A 17,834-nucleotide genomic window follows, 5' to 3' on the forward strand; every position below is an offset into this window, starting at 1 on the left:
GACCATTGATGCTAGGAAGAAACTGCATCAACTAATGGCAAAATAACCAGCTAATATCATAATGACAGGATCAAATTCAAACATAACAATATTAACCTTAAATGTAAATGGGCTAAATGCTCCAATTAAAAGACACAGACTGGCAAATTGGATAAAGAGTCAAGACCCATCAGTGTGCTGTATTCAGGAGACCCATCTCACCTGCAGAGACACACATAAGCTCAAAATAAAGGGATGGAGGAAGATCTACCAAGCAAATGGAAAACAAAAAAAGGAGGGGTTGCAATCCTAGTCTCTGATAAAACAGACTTCAGACCAACAAAGATCAAAAGAGACAAAGAAGGCCATTACATAATGGCAAAGGGATCAATTCAACAAGAAGAGCTAACTATCCTAAATATATATGCACCCAATACAGTAACTTTTGAAAAATACATATTTTAATCATACTGCAAAGTTTCAATATTTTATTTCTGATTAGTGGTTCTTGTGTCTTGCTTAAGAAATCATTGATAAGTTATCAAATATGTTCCCTTACATTTTCCTTTAAAATCTTCGATTTAGCTTTCACATCGATATCCAAAATCCATCAAGAATTTAGTACATTAAGGTGTGAGACAGGAATCATTTTTATATGGATATCTAATTCACAACTATGTATTAAAAAATACATCTTCCCTCCACACAATTCCATTGGTGCCTTTGTCATAATTCCAGTGATTGTGTAGGTATGGGCCTGCTTTTGGATTCTTGTGTTTCCTTGATCCTCATAACAAAACCACAATGTCTTAATTAATATAGTATTAAAATTGTTTCTGATATTTAGTACCCTACAGCTTAATCTTCTCTATTAAAATTGCCTTAACAAATGCTGGCTCTTTCTTTGTCCATATAAATTTTGGAATCATTTTATCAATTTCCATAAATTTTGATTTAAATTGTTTGGAATGTATAGATTAATTTAGGGAGAAATAACAACTCAACTGCATCCAAAGTTTTACTCTATTCACATGGTATAATTCTTCATTTACTTAATTTAATGCATTCTTTTCAAATTTTTTAAGTTTTCTCTCATCTCATTTGTGAAAAATGTTGTTTGTTAGTCCTTCTAAAGCATTATGCTTATTATTTTCTTCTGTCTTGCTCCTCTTTACAAGACTTATAGTAATGTGCTCAAAGAGTTCTTAAGGCAAACAACCCTGTCTTATTTACAATAAGAGGGAAAGTTTTGATGATTCCTTTGTAGGATGTTTGCTAAAATTACAAGTTTGTATTGAGTTCGCTAAGAAATGTTATGATTTTTATGTATCTATTGAGACGATGATATGACTTTTTTACCTTAATTTATTTTGAAATTTTAATCTGATTTTAGAAACTAACATAAACCTCACTTCACGTTATATTGATACTTCATCTTCTCTTCTATATCACCGGATATATTTTACTAAAATTCTGCTTATTCTTTTTGCATGTATTTAAATAACTGATTGTCCTACACTTTTCTTTTTAAAATTGAGGGAACACCACCACCATGTTATTTATAAAATAAATTGCTCCTTTGAAAATACCTTTTTATACTAGAAAGAACAATTATATAAAGGCCATTTTTTTCCTTTAGACTTATAGTGCAATTTATAACATAAACCATACATACACACATTTTTATATCTATTTATATCTATTTCTGTATCAGTCAAGTAGGACTAGCCTTATTGTGCACTAGCAAACAACATCTGAATATTAATGGTTTAAACAATAAAAATTCACTTCTTGCTCATGCTATAGTACCACTGAATGTTTTCTTGTAGACTCTGCTCTACCATCTATACTGAGAAAGGGGCTTTCAATGTAGCGCTGCAGGCCACTGGTTCTAAAGTAAAGCAAATATAGCATATCATGCACTGGCCAAAAAATTTCACGTGATCACACCTATTTTGACACAGCAGGGGACTTCAACTCCGTTATGTATTGCAAAGAAGGAGAAACAAAACAGTCACACACACACACATAGACACACACACACACACACACACACACACACACACCCCATTATCATCACCTCCTTCCTTGATTTTCTAAACATACATTTGAAAAAGTAATTGGATTTTTCTTTGCTATGTAATTCCAATTGTTCTCTCACCTCACTACATATATTCTGCTTCAGTTATTCTATTTAAACTGTTGTGAGACCACTATTGATTTAACTGTTAAGCTGACTTCATGCTTTTCAGTATAATCTTATTTAATCACTTTTCAATACCAGCTAATATTGACTATCCTTCCTTTTTGGAAAAAAAAAACATTATTTTGTTCTTATTCTCCTCTTTTTACACCAATTTTAGCTTCTCTTCATAGTTCTTAAATAGTTCATAGTTCTTAAATAGTTTCCCAGCTTCTCCCTCTCTGGCTTATTTTTCTTCTCACTCTATATATGATCAAATTGATATAGACCCAATAATAATATATATGTGAAGGCATAACTACATATATATACATATATATGTGTGTGTGTGTGTGTGTGTGTGTGTGTGTATATATACACACATACATATAGCCTAGACCACTCTTTAAAAATCCATGGTTTACATCCAAATGTCTCCTGAATCATTCAACTTATGTGAAATTATCAGACTTAAAATAAATCACATCTCACTAGATGTGAGCTTGTTTTCCTTATAATATTTTTTGGCTAATCTAAAAATCCAGCTTTATTATCTTACATCTTTACATACAAGTAGGAAAGTCCTTTTCTTTTTCCATCTAATTATCTAGAACTTAGCTTTCCTGCCAACATCACTGTCTTTGCCATTATTCAAGGTTTACTAACTCTCATCTCATTTCTCACTCTGAATGCCTCTTTTTTCCTCGTTTGAATTTAGGACAGTTACTCTCTAACTGCCAACTTGTCTTCTGGACTTCACTTTTAAAATGTAGCTTGTTCATTACACTCAAGCTCATTCCTCACCCTAGCAAGAAAGGGATTTGCGCTTAGGCCTCAAATTTGCCTGCCTATCTCTTTGCAGAAGGCAGTGAGTTGTAGAAAGGAGAGTTTTTTTCCAGACGTACCAATAATTAAAATTTATCATGAGAAAATGACAACTCTCCGGTCACCCAATATCTCGGACTTTTTTCTTTTGCTTTTTGAAAGATTTTCATATCTATCACCAAATAAAGTTTTATGAGTATTAAATTAAGTTATTCACGTGAAAGACTAAATAGTCTAAGTCATAATGGGCTCTTAATAAATGCAATTACCTGCTGACACTTCCTCAAGAATGTTCTTATTCCTTATCATATCAGGATACTTTCAGATCACTCAGTAGATAATCCTTTTAATTTATCTGTGTCTTTGCTAATGTTGTCTCTTATTCCTGGTATGTACTTCTTAACTTTAAGGGGCAGGGGTGTGACAAATTTGTATTCTTTGAACAAATAATGTTTCATTTTTTTTTCTTTTGTGGTGATTATTTTCTTCATACACAGTCTTTGTTAAAAATTTTTCTCATATTGTATGTTGAGTGTAACTAGCAGGTTCTACTTTACAACTATTTCCAAATTAAAACAAAAATAACAAATCATATTGGTCTATCAGTTTATCAAATACAGGAATTTTATTTTACTTAACTGTGTTTCAAAAGTGATTACATATATATTTATATATATATGTGTATGCGTGTATGTTTGTATTCAATGTATGCTTATCTAATGATTGACAACATTTCACTGATTGAATGACCTACTTAATATATGAATGAAAGTGTCACAAGAGTCTTAGGGTGTCTTTTCTCCAGCTGGAAACCTCTGTGGTCAGTAGCGCCTTTTCCCGAGTTTTGCTTGGACCTCCTGGGTTCGTTCTGCCCACTCTGCCTGGCAGGCTGCACTCGGCTCATGCAACTGGCATGGATCCCAAGCCTGCCAAGGGTGAGCAACGTGTGGAGCAGTGAGGGCTGTATGTGCAAGTGAGCATGGAGTCTGGCCACTGTGTAATAGCCAGGCACACCAGCTGCTGCTGTGGGGCAGGCAGCTCTAGGTGCCAGCACAGGTGCCTGCACCATACAAGGCTGTGGCTGGATCAGATATACTGCAAGTGGCTTCTGCTGTGGGCACCTGCATCTGGATAAGGGAATGCAGTAGTGCTTGGAAGTATGGGGGCACCAGGAACCTCAGAGCCCAAAAGAGGGTGTCACAGCCCTGGCTCAGGAGGGTCCTAGGTCTGGGCTGCCAAAAGGCCACAGCTCTTCTCTCCTTTTCATCACCCGTAACATGGATTGCAGGAATAGAGGGAGTGGGTTTCAGTCCTATTTTTGTTACAGCTCTTTTAGTCCTGCCATTGGGTGGGTCTCAATTTTTTGTCCCACATATAGGAAGAATGAGGTAGGCAGACAACTGGAGGATGAACAAGGCAGAGAAGAGCTTTATTGAGTAAAAGGACAACTCAGCGGAGACCCGCAATGAATAGCTCCTTTCAGCAGGCGGCTCATCCCAACCAGTGAGTGAGTCTGGCTCCGTCTAGGGATTTTATGTGCTCTCAATGGAGTAAGTGCATGCTGATTGGTCCATGGGTGGCCACAGGCATGCCTGGAAAAAGCACCATTCAATAGGCCGAACAGTCATCAATCAAGTTCTCACTCTAAACTGTGAACTTTGCAGGCAACTGGCAGATGACCCCCAGGCCTCAGGCCTTCACTGGCCTGAAAGTGAGGTTTCACTGTGGACCTGTGCCTTCCCACCTAAGAACCTGTCTGCCTTTAACGTGCCATCCACAGCACCCAAGCTGGACATGCTGAGAGTTGCTTGCAGGCCTGGGCCGAGCCTCCCTCAGCACCCCTGGTCCCCTCCCATGCTCGTTGGCACCTAAAGTCCATAGAGGGCTAAGATGGCAGGGGCTGGCATGTCAGAGCCACCTGAAGTGCATGTAAACCCAGCCGGGTTGCAACAGTGCCCTGGCTCTGCCACAATTTTGCTCCGTCCTGGAGCAGGTGGTGGGAGCAGGCAGGGGCCAGGGCGTGGGAGCAGACACTTTCAAGCCTGTGGGGCCAGGGGCTTCCTGGGCCCCAGAGAACACAGGGATGCTGCAGTCTGGGCAGCAGTAGCTGTGCCCAGGAACATGGGCTCCTGCCCTGCTAACTTGGCAGGGGGCAGGGCTCTCTCCCAATCCTGGCTCCCGCCCAATCTTGGCTCCCGCTGGCTCTGCAAAGCCTGCAGCCCTGGCGGCGCCTTACCTGCTGCAGCCAGCATCCTCACAGTGGCTACTCCAGACCGGCTGCCGCTGCCATCAAAAGTATATATTAACTTAGTGGTTAAAAATAAAGGATTTGAAAAATATGTTTCATCATCGCATTTCATGTTAAAATGTTATTATTTACCTGTAGATCCTAACACTTCTTCCTAATCTCACAATAATTTTTTCACTGGTTAAATGTAGTTACAAAACAATTCCATTCTTAAATGTTTGAATTGTGATTGATAGTTTATTGAATTTGATAAATTGATCCATGGGGCAGAATTTTATCAAGCACTTATATACCCAGTATAATTTCAAGTAATTAGGGGCATATTCTTTAGTTTTGCTAACAATATCCCATCTACCTTTCTTGTTATTATAATAAATTTGGTTTGTAAATTCTTAAATTATGTGGAATTATGTTTACAGGACTATATTTCTGATTTAATGTTGAAAGAGATATGAAAGTCATATATATGGTATTAAACTTTGTAATAGCAAAATTTTTCACAAGTATGGGATATTCACATTTAAAACTGTTTTAAGACCATCTACTTAATTATTTTTTATATGTACTTAGAACCTAACTAAAACCAGGTTTAATTACATTCAAACATCCCCAGATTTTCGTTTTGGAAGTTAAACTTCCCATATCTCCAAATAAACAGATAGTTAAGCAAAGGATATTATCTATTTCAAAAATATTCATGAGGCAATAGGACGTTTCTTGTGAAATAAGGATATAAGAGTTTTTGAAGAGAATATCTCCAGGCAGAATTTTAATGTATTTTTCAAACATCAGTTTCACATGACAGCCACTACCTTTAGATGCAGCCAAAGGGATTTTGAAATGAGAGATCTGAGTCTGGCACTTAAGTTAATCCTGCTATTTAGAATGCAGTTTTAGATCACATTTGGCGTTTGATAATCCTCAGAAACAACAGGTGCCCATGTGCTTTGTGTTCATCTGATATCAATTGTAAGAAAATAAAACCGTTTAGTTGAAAAAAACCGAATAGAAAAAAAGATAGCAATTCATCTTCATCCTTTTGGAGAATATAAGTATTTATTTTATTCTGGTTAGGTTTCAGCAAGCATAAGTTTGGGCATGAAAAATTTTGCTACCATTGTGTACAATTAAAAGGATAATTTTGTATCATTCTCCTATGTATAGTTTTCTTCCTTAATAACACATATGCAATATAAAGTTAACAATTTTTCTGTAAATTATAAATTAACTTCTGTTCTTTTGAATTGTCTTCAGCATCACCAATAAAAGCTGCCTTGTTGCTATAATCATTGTTCATGTTTAGCCATTACATTTATTGTCCAGTTGGTGTGTATATTAATAAAAACATTCTTAAAGTCTTTGGTTTATGTAATAAAACATTTCTAAAATAGTAGATCTAAAATATTTTGAGCAATGCTGTTATCATGGCAAGGAATATGCACTGTCTTCAAACTGATTAACGGATATTTAAAGGGTTTTCTTAAAATAAAGTTAGTTATTTGTATTATATACTTTGTACATTTGGCAATGGTAACAGCTTCCAAAGCAAAAATCATCTTATTTATATCAGGAAAGCCAAATGAGTAACCAAATTACAAATTGTGGACAAATTAACATTAGGGTTCACTAGACACATAACATGGATTAAGGGCAAGGGATACCCTAGAGCATTAATAGAAATATCTGTATTCATTGAATCTAGTGTTGAGATGTGACATCCAATGATAACACATGGAAATATGTGAACTTTAGTGTAAATAAAATCATAGAAGAATAAAAGTATTTTGGCAGTATGAAGTTGCTAGAAAGCCATGTTTGAGAAAAATGGAAGAATCTAGGTATCACTCTTTCAGAGCCAGAGAAAAATCATCACTAAAGACAGTGGTGTCAAAGAAAATGTATGTTCTCTTCTCAACAAGGATAAAGAAGGTGGTTTCTAATAATACCTGTTATTATTCTCAAAATTAAAGTTCAATGTATCTAACTAATAGCTGACTTCATGCTTTTCTCCCATTGAAGTAGTAAATTGCTTTTTGATGATTAAAAAAAAATTTGTTTCTAAAGAGTTTTACTATAGGAAATATGGAAATTTGTTGAAATTAACCTATTATATTCTCCCAAAGATAATGTTTATTATTCTGCCATCCTATAAAAATTTATCTTAGCAATGCAAATAGTTCAGAGTGTTATTGTATTTATATTTTATTTAACTTTCACAGAATTTGTAGGAATAAGGTCAATTTTTATATTCTTTTCTTAAATTCTTGGCTTAAAATATTCTAAATTTTTTATAATTGATATTTAAAAAGTTATATAATACAGATTGATATGGTTTGGCTGTAACTGCCGCAATTCCCACGTGTCATGGAAGGTGACTGAATTGTGGGGGTGGGTCTTTCCTGTGCTGTTCTCATGATAGTGAATGAGTCTCATAAGATCTCATGGTTTTAAAAAGGGGAGTTTACCTTCACAAGCTCTCTTCTGTTGTCTGCCACCATGTGAGATCAGCCTTTCACCTTCCACCATGATTGTGAGGCTTCCCCAGTCACGTGGAACTGTGAGTCCATTATAAAAGTCTTTGTAAATTGCCCAGTCTCAGTTATGTCTTTATCAGTGGTGTGAAAACGGACTAATACAGTAAATTAGTACCAGAAGTGGGGCGAGCTGGAAAGATACCCAAAACTGTGGAAGTGACTTTGGAACTGGGTTACAGGTAGAGGTTTGAACAATTTGGAGGGCTCAGAAGAAGACAGGAAAACGTGGGAAAGTTTGGAACTTCCTAGAGACTTCCTGAATTGCTTTGACCAAAAGCCTGATAGTGATATGGACAGTAAGGTCCAGGCTGAGGTGGTCTCAGATGGAGATGAGAAAGTTGTTAGGAACTGGAGCAAATATGACTCTTGTTATGTTTTAGCAAAGAGACTGGTGGCATTTTGCCCCAACCCTAGAGATTTATGGAACTTTGAACTTGGGAGAGATGAATTAGGGTATCTGGCAGAAGAAATTTCTAACCATCAAAGCATTCAGGTTGTGACTTGGGTGCTGTTAAAGGCATTCTGCTTTATAAGGAAAGCAGAGCATAAATATTTGGAAAATTTGTAGGCTGACAATGTGATAGAAAAGAAAAATCCCATTTTCTGAGGTGAAATTCAAGCCGGCTACAGAAATTTGCATAAATAACAAGGATCCAAATGTAAATCCTCAAGATAATGGGGAAAATGTCTCCAGGGTATGTCACAGGTCTTCATGGAAGCCCCTCCCATCACAGGTCTGGAGGCCTAGGAGGAAAAAGTTGTTTTGTGGGCCAGGCACAAGTTCCCCATGCTGTGTGCAGACTAGGGACTTGGTGCCCTGCATCCCAGCCACTCCAGCCATGGCTGAAAGGGGCCAACATAAAGTTCAGGCTGTGGCTTCAGAGGGTGCAAGCCCCAAGCCTTGGTAGCTTCTATGTGGTGTTGAGCCTGTGAGTGCACAGAATAATTGGAGTTTGGGAACTTCCAGCTAGTTTTCAGAAGATGTATGGAAATGCCTGGATGCCAAGGGAGAAGTTTGCCGCAGGGGCAGGGCATTCATGGAGAACCTCTTCTAGGGCAGTGCATAAGGAAAATGTGGGGTCTTGTGGGGTCAGAGCCCTCACACAGAGTCCCTACTGGGGCACTGCCTAGTGGAGCTGTGAGAAGAGGGCCACTGTCCTCCAGACCCCAGAATGTTAGATCCAACAACAGCTTGTACTTTGTGCCTGGGAAAGCCACAGACACTCAATACCAGCCTATGTAAGCAGCCAGCAGGGAAGCTGTACCCTGCAGAGCCACAGGGGTGGAGCTGCCCAAGACCATGAGAACGTACTTCTTGCCTTAGTGTGACCAAGATGCAAGACATGGAGTCAAAGGTGATAATTTTGAAGCTTTAAGATTTGACTGCCTTGCTGGATTTCGGACTTGCATGGGGCCTGTAGCCCCTTGGTTTTGCCCCATTTCTTCCATTTGGAACAGCTGTATTTACCCAATGCCTATATCCCCATTGTATCTAGGAAGTAACTAACTTGCTCTTTATTTTACAGGCTCATAGGTGGAAGGAACTTGGCTTGTGTCCGATGACACATTGGACTGTGGACTTTTGAGTTAATGCTCAAATAAATTAATTCTTTGGGGGACTGTTGGGAAGACATGATTGGTTTTGAAATGTGAGGACATGGGATTTGGGAGGGGCAGGGGTGGGATATGGTTTTGGCTATGTCCCCACCCAAATCTTGTATTGTAACTCCCACAATTCCCACATGTCATGGGATGTGATTGAATTATAGAGTAGGTCTTTCTCGTACTGTTCTCATGATAGTGAATGAGTATCATAAGATCTGTTGGTTTTAAAAAGGGAAGTTTCCCTGCACAATATCTCTTCTCTTGTCTGCTGCCATGTGAGATGTGCCTTTCATTTTCCACCATGATTGTGAGGCTTCCCCAGCCACATGGAACTATAAGTCCATTATAAACCTCTTTTGTAAATTGCCCAGTCTCAGCTATGTCTTTATCAGCATTGTGAAAACAGACTAATACACATATTTATAATTATTATTGATTGTTTCTCAATTAATAATAAATATCGCCAATGCTTTATACAATATACTATAAAATATTTGCACATATTTTTGAGAGTAGTAAATTTTCCTTCTGCCAGAATTGATAGTATACACTGATTTTTTCCACATTAATAGTCCCATTCTTTGCAAATGACTATCCTCCACTTTAATTAGAAAATTCTGTACAATTGATTGTTTTGGTTACTTATTGCTGTGTTAAAAATTATGCCAAGACTTAGTGGCTTAAAGCAGTGATTATATGGGTCAGAAATTTAACAACGTTTTCATGAGGCTTCTTTTCTTTTCTTTTTGTGACATCAGGTGAGAAGGCTGACTGAAGCTAGAGGGTAGACTTTGAAGGTGGTTCACCAACCACTCACATGGCTGGGAAGTTTACATTGGCTACCAGCTCAGACATCAGCTGATAAACTCAAAAGTGTCTTCACTGGTATATATGGACTTCTCAGAGCAGGGAGCCTGAGTTTCAACATATAGGAAAGTGTACATTGCCATTCTCTTAAGTCCTGGGCCATGAAACTGACAAGATTATAACTTCTATTGGTCAAAGCCACCAAAAGAACCCACTCAGATTCAGAAGGAGGAAGCACAGACCCTACATCTAATGCAAGAATGTCAGTAATCTCCCCTGAGTCATACTGATAATACACTGATAAGAATAAAATTAATTTTCAATCAGCCTGACTTCAAATAAAACAGTTGTGTTGCCAGACAGAAGAAGGTTTGGCTGAACAGAAATAGTATTCAGCACATCTACTTTGCTCAGTCTGCTCTCTAAATTAGATCACTGCCACCAATCCATGGCAGTGCCCTTGAGAAAACTTTGCTACTCTGCCCCTTTGGTGAACCTTAGAATACTTCTAAGACACATAAAAGCAGGAATTTTGAGGTATAAGATACAAAAGAATCAGTGACTGTGAATAAAACTGGTGAATATTAGGAAAGCAATACCTTTGTTTCAAAACACTTAGTGTCAACAACTAGATTCTGAGACCAAATAAGTCACACTTCTGACTTCTTACAGAAATTTCAGTTGTGTCACTTAGTCATTTTGAAGCTATTTTCTACTTTTTTTTCTCTGCTTATAGGACAAAACACAATATATAAATTTTATTATTTCTTATTCTACACAATTTATTCTTTCCATGTATTTTTTGTGTTTTGTGGTTGTTATTGTTGTTTGAGGTTTCTGTTTATCAGAAAACCTTCGGTTAGGACAATGACTAACTTTTTGTCTATGACTAAGAGCAAACTGCTGTGTGTTATCAAAAGTGAACATGCATTGCCCATTGCTATGGATGTGTTTTGTTGTTGTTATTGTTGTTTGAGGTTTTTGTTTTATCAGAAAACTTTCAGTTAGGACAATGACTAAGTTTGTGTCTATTACTAAGAGCAAACTGCTATGTGTTATCAAAAGCGAACATGCATTGCCCATCTATGGATGCATAACATATTGGAAATAACTGTAAATGTGTCATGTATAAATGTACATATTGTGTGTATATGATTATGAAAGTTCACAAGATGGATCTTGTGATTTATATGGAAATGAAAGTTAGGGAAATAGCCAAAATAAGTATAAAGAAGAAAGTCCACTATATATTAATTTATAATTAATACACAGGTACTGAATTAACCAGAGTGCTATAGGTCCAAGAATAGGCAAATTAATCAATAAAATAAATTCAAGATTCGAAAAGGAGGCCTATATAAAATGGATCTTCACGCACTGAAAAGGTAGCCGTTTACAGTGGTGTAAAATAAACAGTCTTTTAAAATAATGTTGTTGAATCAAATCAATTGCTATATAAAAAACCAATAAAGTATGAATGCTGCCAACAATCATACACCAAACCTATTCTGAGTAGATTGTAGATTTTAAAATAGAAGACAAAAGAATACAGCTTCTAAAAATAGCATAAGAAAAAGTATCTAGTAACTTGAAATAGCCAATAATGTCTTAAATAGGACACAGAACAGAACATGAAAAATAATGGAAGCACTATAGATTGACCTGAATTAAAAATAAGAGCTACTAGTATTTAAAAAACATAATTGTATTAGTTTTCTATCATTATGTGATAAATTACCAAAAATCTTATGACTTAACAAAATGCATATTTATAATCTCTGTGGATCAGAAGTTCAGGCATAGTTTAGCTAACTGCTGTACTCAGGGGCTTACAAGTCTACAATCAATATATTAGCTGGGCTGCTGTCATATGTAGAAGTTTGGAGAATCCTCTTACAAGCTCATTCAGACTGTTGTCAAAATTAATTCTTTCTAGCTGCATGACTGAGGGTTCTGGCTTTTTTCTGGATAACTCATAGAAACTTCTCTCAAGACACAAAAGCCACATACTGTTCCTCGCACTGTGGGCTTCTTTAACGTGGCTGCTCACTTCATCAAGCTAATAAGAATTTTTAATTCCACTTTAATCAAAATGTCTTACAAAACAACATAATCATAGGAGACAGATCTCAATTCTTTGCCATGTAATATAACCTAATCAAACAAGTAACATTTCTTCTGCTTTATTATTTTCTATCTGTAAAAAATAAGTTTAGGGAAGGGTAACCCAAAGGCATGGACACCTGTAAGGTGAAAAATCACTGGAAGTGACCTCAGCATCTGTCCACTGAAACCATCAAGGAAGTAAAAATGCAAACCCTGGAGTGTAAGAAGATATTTACAATTGTTATAATTTACAATGAGTTTATTCTCAGATATGAAAAACCCCTATAAATGCATAATAAAAAGAGAAGTCCTAAGAGTATAATGGGCAAGAGACAACACAAATAATACAATTAATATTCATTAATATTTATTAATATTATTTGTATATTAATATACAAATAATACATCACAAATAATACAATTAAATATAATATTTTAAAAGCTCTAAATATTACTTATTAAGGAAATTAAATTAATATCTCACTGAAAATACACTCCAATGGCTTAAAAAATGGTTGCATGGACATGAAATAATGTTAATATTCTAACTCTCCTGTTGAGAGTAAATTACCCACATAAGTGATCATAAATGCCTCCATTCATAGGTATATACCCAACAGTAATGCAGTAATCAATGCATTAAAAGTAATGTGTAGATATGTTTAATCATACTATGACTGGAAACTAGACAAATAGTCAATAGGAAATTGAAAAAAATGCACAGCCTTATTACTTAAATAATTTTATATAACATTGAAAATAGATGGAATATTGCTACATGAAACAACATAATATTAATTGAAACATATCAGAAGCAAAAAGTAGATACAAGATTATTCCAGTCACATAAAGTTCAAAAGAATGAAAATGAATCCATAAAAGTGTACTTAAATATTATAGTTATTTTTGGAAAATGTGATTAAATATTTATAGTCTCACTATTGTTATTTTTCTAAATTTATGTGGTGGTTGCATAGTTATATTAAGTTTTTGATAATTCATTGAGCTTCTCACATAAGATTTGTGCCCTTTTTTATGTTTGCTATACCTCAATTTAAAAAATTGATAAAGTAACTGTACACACATTTATGCTCTCTGTTATTAAATTTTATTTATAGTTACATGTCTAAAGTGCGTATTTTTAAAACTTCCATGAACTTAATTATTTGTTGGTGAAATTTTAAAATGAAGACAGCATCTGTCTGATTTATAGAAATAACATTTTTATTATTTTGGGTAAATTGGTTTAGCAGCTAATTTGCAAAAATATCTTGGTGCCTTTTTCAAAGCACTATAAAATATTTCATTATGTAAAAGCTAGCCATATTAAATTTTTCCAGAAAACCAATGCTATTACCTTAAATATGCCTTTTTAGGTAAATAACGTTCTTGAAAACGAAAGTACAATTAAAGTAATTTTTGTAGCAAACAGTATTAAAAAGAAGTGAACATTTCTGGAAACGATGCAAAATGAATAAATACATACATTTTATTTTGCTCCAGAATTTAAACTTCAGTAGTTGTAATTTTAAAATTAATTTCTATAATGTTGATAATTGAAATATTTTAAAAGTGTTTGCCCATGGACTTTTAATAGAAAAATTTCCATAGAAATATGAAACTATCTTTTTATAACTCAGTTTCAAGTTAACATGTTTATATGGTTTAAGAAAAAATATTTATTTGTTCAGAAATTTTAGTTAAGACAAATGGATAAACTTAATGTGCACTGCAACTCAGTTTCAATGCTAACATGTATTAAATTCTTATTTACCTGAATTTTATATATATTGACTGAATTATTCTTCCCGGAAACCCTATGAATTAGAATTAGAAGCTTTTGTCTTCATTACACATAGAAACTGAGACTTAGATAAATTAAATAACTTGCCTCAAGTTACCCAACTTGGAAAGAGAACTACTTTTTGAACCCGAACTGGTTGACTATGACATTAAACTGGTTGACTGGCTGACATTAAACAAAACTCTAACAGCACATTAAAAGGATAATATACCACGGTCAACTGGATTTTATTTCAAAGGAACAAGGATGGTTCAACATATACACAAATTAATAAATGTGATGCACTACATAAACAGAATTAAAACCAGAATCCAGATGATCACCTCAATAGATGCAGAAACAGCATCTGATAAAATACAGAATTCCTTCATGATAAAAACCCTCAACAAACTAGGCATAGAAGAAACATATCTCAAAACAATGAAAGCCATATAAAACAAACCCACAGCCAACAGCCTCCTGAATGGGGAAAAATTAAAAGCATTCTCCCTAAGAACTGAAACAAAAATTCCACTTTCACCACTGCCACTTTTACCACTTTCAGCACTCCTAGTCAAAACAGTACTGGCAGTCCTAAACACAGCAATCAGGCAAGAGAAAGAAATACAAGGCATCCAAATTGGAAAAGAGGAAATCAAATTATGCCTGGAGAAAGGACTCCATATTCCCAAAATGTGGCTGAGAAAATTGGATAGCCATATGCAGAAGAATTAAAATAGTCCCGTACATCTCACCATCTATAAAAATTAACTCAAGATGGCTTAAAAATTAAATATAATACCTGGAATTATAAAAATGCTGTAAAAAATTTAAGATAGACTCCTGGATATTGGCCTAAGCAAAGAGTTCATAACTAAGATCTCAAGAGCAAATACAACAAAAACAAAAATGGATAAATGAGACTTAACTAAACTAAAATGCTTCTGCACAGCAAAATAAATGATCAGCAGGGAAAACAGATAACCTACAGAATGGAAGAAAATACTAGTGAACTATGCATCCAACAAAGTACTAGAATCCAGGATCTACAGGAAACTCAAACAATTCAACAGGAATAAAAATCATCATTAAAAATGCACAAAAAAACACAAATAGACATTTTTCAAAAGAAGGCATAAATGGCCAAAATGCATATGAAAAAATGTTCAATATCAATAATCATCAGATAAAAGCAACGAAAACCACATTGTGATACCATCATACTCCAGTCAGAATGGCTACTATTAACAAGTCAAAAAATAACAGACATTGGTGAGGATGTGGACTAAAGAGACATTTCTCAAAAGAAGACATGGAAATTGCCAACAGGTTAAGAAAAAAGGTTAAACATCACTTATGATCAGGGAAATGCAAATTAAAATCACAATGAGATATCACTTCACTCCAGTTAGAATGGCTATTTATCAAAAGACAAAAGAAAGAATTATTGGTGAGGATATGGAGAAACAATAACACACACTGTTGGTGGGACTGTTAATTAGCACAGCACTATGGAAAACAGTATAGAGATTCTTAAAAAATTACAGAGAGAACTATTACATGATCCAGCAATCCCACTACTGGATATATAACCAAAAAGAAAAAGAAAATCAGCATGTCAAAGAGACCAACTAGTGTCCAACAATTATAAAAGTACAAAGAAAATGTAATACAGTTAACACAATGGAATATTATTCAGTCATGAAAAATAAAAAAATCTGGAATTTGCAACAACACAGTTGGACCTGTAGGACATCATGTTAAGTGAAATAAGCCAGACACAGAAAGACAAATACCATATGATTTTACTCATGTGGAATTATAAAAAAAAAAAGGGTTGATATCACAGAAGCAGATATTAATACAATGGCCACTGGAGTCTGGGGTGGGGAAGGGGAAGGGAAGGGATGGTGGGAAGAGGTTGGTCAATTGGTACCATGTTATTTCAAAACAATTAGATGGAATGAGTAAAATCTGGTGTTTTTTCCACAGCAGGGTGATGATGGTTAACAATAAGCATTGTATATTACAAAACAGCTAGAAGAGAGAATTTTGAATGTTTTTACCACAAAAAAGGAAACATGTATGAGGTGATGTATATGTTTAATACCCTGATTTGATCATTATACAACTTATATATCAAAGCATAAAACTGTACCACAGAGACATACCAATTTTTAAAAATAAAATGTTGCAAAGTCATAGTATTTTATATGGACAATGGTGGAATATTAATGGTCCTCTTATGTTCGTTAAAACACATTCGAATATCAGACAATACTTTTCATGCCCTGCTTTCACCTTATAATAAAAACTTTTCCTCATCTATATATTGTCCTGCTCAGTTATTTTTGGTTTTGTCCATTTCATCTTACTATTACTTTATCCAAGCAATAACCTAATTTTGCTCAAGTGCTTTAATTGGTATAATACTAAAATATAAGTCTCATTCCAATTCCCACATCACTACACAAAACAAAAAAGCCATAATATTTAGAAACACTAACAAAATCAAATGAAATCATTAGAGTTACTTGTTAACAGAGAAAATAATTATACTCAATAAAGTATATAATGTTTTTGGAACCAGTTAAGGTATTCACCATTGAAAAGAAACAATTTGTTTGTCTCTAAGTCATGGAAAATACTAAGTAAATTGATGTAGGCTAGAAAAAAAATCACATAATTTGACAGCTACCTTTGTTTGGACACTAAAGATAACATAAAACTCACTACTTCATTGAAAGTGATTGTGCATTTATAATTGAGAGAAAGTTTTATTTCCTTATAAGGTTTGCCACCTTGTTACTCTAACTTGATTGATTGGTTGATTAATCTTTTTTGAATGCTTCTATTTTGCCAAGCTATAGTACTGAGCCCTTGTTTTGTGTCATGGTGTATTATGTCTGAAATATAATAGTGATCATGACACAAATTTTGCATTATAGGAAATAAAGAAATATATATGTCAATAATGAGGTAAAGGCGATAAGAGAAATATATAATGGCATAGGAACACTTAGTTGCAAAAACACGCCAAGAAAACTAAAATATTCCAGCGGAAAGCAGACTTCAAATGAAGACTATGGCTTATCCAGGTGAAGATAAATGTAAAGAGAGCAAGATCCACATAGGGCCAAAATCAAACAACTCATACATTTAAGTGAGATGTAAAAGATTCAGGATGGCCAGAGTGTTTATCATTCATAAGAATATGAGGATGCTTGTTGGTCACATAAATGTCTTCTTTTGAGAAGTGTCTGTTCATATCCTTCACCTCCTTATTGATGGGGTTGTTTTTCTCTTGTAAATTTGCTGAAGTTCCTTATAGATTCTGGATTTTAGACTTTTGCCTGATGGGTAGATTGCGAAAATGTTCTCGCATTCTCTAGGTTGCCTGTTCACTCTGATGATAGTTTTTTTGGCTGTGCAGAACTTGTTAGTTTGATTAGATCCCATTTGTCTATTTTGGCCTTTGTTGCAATTGCTTTTGGTGTTTCGGTCATGAGGACTTTGCCTATTCCTATGCAGCCATAAAAAAGAATGAGTCCATGTCCTTTGCAGGGACATGGATGAAGCTGGAAGCCATCATTCTCAGCAAACTAACACAGGAACAGAAAACCAAACACTGCATGTTCTTACTCATAAGTGGGAGTTGAACAATGAGAATACATGGACATAGGGAGGGGAACATCACACACCAGTGCCTGTCGGGGGTGGGGAGCAAGGGGAGGGCAAGCATTAGAAAAAATACCTAATGTATGC

This window comes from Hylobates moloch, unplaced genomic scaffold (genome assembly GCF_009828535.3).
Source record: "Hylobates moloch isolate HMO894 unplaced genomic scaffold, HMol_V3 SCAFFOLD_4, whole genome shotgun sequence".
Classification (NCBI taxonomy): domain Eukaryota; kingdom Metazoa; phylum Chordata; class Mammalia; order Primates; family Hylobatidae; genus Hylobates; species Hylobates moloch.